Genomic DNA, 2881 nt, shown 5'->3' on the forward strand with positions numbered 1-2881 from the left:
GGCCCCGTCGCGTCTCCCTGTTGCCGCGACAACGTCCAACTGCAATGGTTCCCGGTCTGGTCGGCTGGCCTCCGGAGCTCGGCGGTGACGCGCCGCCCGTACCCGGGCGCCCCTGGTCGGAAACCCACGGTATATGCGATGCCATCGCGCGCTTTCGTCCAGGAGCATGTCCAGACCTGCGCGGTGGAGCAGTGGTTGCCCTGCCCTCCGTCACTCTCCCTCGGCCACAGGCAGGGCCCCCGGCTCCAGGAAACGGAGGGCACTGCGGGAAGGCTGGGGGGCCTCCGAATGTGGCCCCTCACCTCTGCCCTGGTCCCCACGCATGGGCTAGGGTGAGCCTTCCCAGGCTGAACTCTGTGCTCTCCCTCATTTAAACGACAAGGACTTATTAGGCACATGTGTCCAGAAACTGTCAGCCACAGAAACCAGGAGCCAAAGTCCCTCAGGAAGCTATTGTCAGTCCTCAGTGACAATAGAGTAAGGACCTCGGAAAACTTGCCTCCCCTCTCTCCTTCCACAAGAGCAAGGAAAAAAACTAGCAAAAATCGTCAGAATGAACTTTTTCAAAACTCTGGAAATCAAAGGCAATGTTGACCTTAAAATTCAAACAGCCAGTTATTTTTTCCACAAAATAAAGAAAGGTTTATTTGGGAATGGCGGACAATAGCAATTGAGGATGAACATGCTACAGCAAAAACTATAGGCAAGTCCAGCAAACAAAGGAGATGAACGTTACTTTATAGAGAAAAAGGAGGAAGTTGGAAGGGGGTGCTTTGAATGAAAGTCCACTGGAGGAAAGCCAGAGTTCAGGTGGTGAAGGTTCTCACTGGCTGAGTGCATGAATGTTGATAGCCAAAAAATGGAAACCACCAAAATGTCCATCAACTGATGAATGGGTAAACAAAACACGTGGCATGTCCACACCATGGGAGGATACTCAGCCATATAAAGGAAGTACTGACACGCACGACATGGATGAACCTTGAAATGTGATGCTGAGTGAGAGAAGTGGTCACCGAAGACGACCTCTTGTGTGTCCATTGATGCGGAGTCTGGATGAAGCAGATCTAGAGAGGTGGAAAGTAGATGAATGGGGTTAAGGGAGGAGGTGCACATGGGGTGGGAGCTGTTCAGGTTGGGACACTTAGAGGTGACCATGGCACATTCAAGAGTTGGAGGTGATGTGGATCGGGCCTCAGAAGACAAGCCTGGATGGGAGACAGGGCCAGAGCATGGGCATGAAGGCAACTGGAGCCTGTGGGAGCAGCTCACAGGTAACGGTGCCCAGAGCAGCTCTTGAGTGCCCAACACTGACACCTCAGGTGGAGTGAGGTGACTTGGCAAAGGGTCTGAGGACAGCACAGAGGAAACCTGGGACACCCAGGTGAGTTGCCAGAGGCTTCCCAATGCCAAGGAGGGCGTCTGCGGAGGGCCTGGTCGTGGGGAGGTTGCAGGGTGTCGAGAGGCATGTGAAATGTGGCCTCCCCCCACATCACAAGCCACAAGCAAACCTGCAGGCCCCTGTGGAAGCCAACAAGTCTGCCCCTGGAGTTTCTTCCTTGACCTTCACGATGGCGCTCACGGGGCCCTGATTCTTTCCTTCTTTTACTCAACAAATACATATTATGCTGTGTGCCTGGTTCTGGATGTAGAAGTGGCAGGAAATGACAAAGTCCCCGCCCCCATGGCACTTCTCTCCTGGGGCAAGGGAGGCGAGCAGCACATGAGGACTTACTACTAAGTCCGATTATCAATATAGCAGTGCCCGCATACTTCTGCATCCATCCAGCTGGCCCCACCCAGCCAGCCCCTCCCATCCTGGTTGGCTTTGGATCAGAGTGACAGAGCTCCCAATGACAACTGCTTAAACAAGGCAGAGGTTTGTTTCTTCCTCGTAAGTAAAACCCCCTTTAGCAACCAGGGGTTGCAGTGATGGCTTCGGTGGTCAAGCCCTGTTGTGGTCTCCCTCTACCCTCAATGTGGGTTGTACGTCACGCCCCAGAGACACTTCACAACCCAACCATCACTTCCATGTTCCCATGGGCAGGAGAGAGACTGGGGCTGTGAAGCAGTCTGTGACGTCTCTTCTTGGGATTCACCCTTGAAGCTTGCTTGTCACATGGTATCGGCCATAGCATAGTCACGTGGTCACACCTGACTGCATCACAGACTGGGAGTGTCTTTATTTGAGGTGACTTGCACACGTATTCAAACTGGGGCTCTACGACTAAGAACAGATATTGGGGGACAGGTAGCAGATTCTGCTACACTCTCAAAGTAGTGTTGAGAACCTTATCCCTTTTATGACTGACCTACATCTTTACCACCTGACATTTTCTTTAAAAAACTGTAGTGACAGAGGGCCGGCCGAGTGGCTCAGTTGGTTAAGAACTCGCTCAAGAGTTTGAGCTCTGAGCAACAGTGGTTCGAGTCCCGGCCCGAGCTGAGCAGCCGCTGAGCTGCCAACAGGTGGCAGGGTGGCTCAGCTAAAAAACAAACAAACAAAAAACTGTGGTGACAGTGAAAATCAGAACAGAAATTCTGCCCCCAACACATCAGCTTTGTCATTCCCAGGGTCCCCCTCCCACCCTGTGTACAGACGAGGGTTCTGCATGGGGAAGAGCTCAGATACAACTGAGATAATCTTTCAGCTCTTGTCCCCACATGTATGTCCCATGATTTAATGTATGTTCATGACTGTGTCCAAGCGACTGCCTAAGTCCAGTTAAAAATGGCTGATTGAGGGCTGGGCGAGTGGCGCGATGGTTAAGAACTGGCTTGGGACGCCAGAGGGTCCTGGTTCGGATCCCACATATGAGGGCCAGTGACACTGCCCTCTACAGCTAAGATGCTGAACAACAGCTCAACCTGGAGCTGGGCT

This window comes from Hipposideros armiger, unplaced genomic scaffold (genome assembly GCF_001890085.2).
Source record: "Hipposideros armiger isolate ML-2016 unplaced genomic scaffold, ASM189008v1 scaffold_897, whole genome shotgun sequence".
Taxonomy (NCBI): Eukaryota; Metazoa; Chordata; class Mammalia; order Chiroptera; family Hipposideridae; genus Hipposideros; species Hipposideros armiger.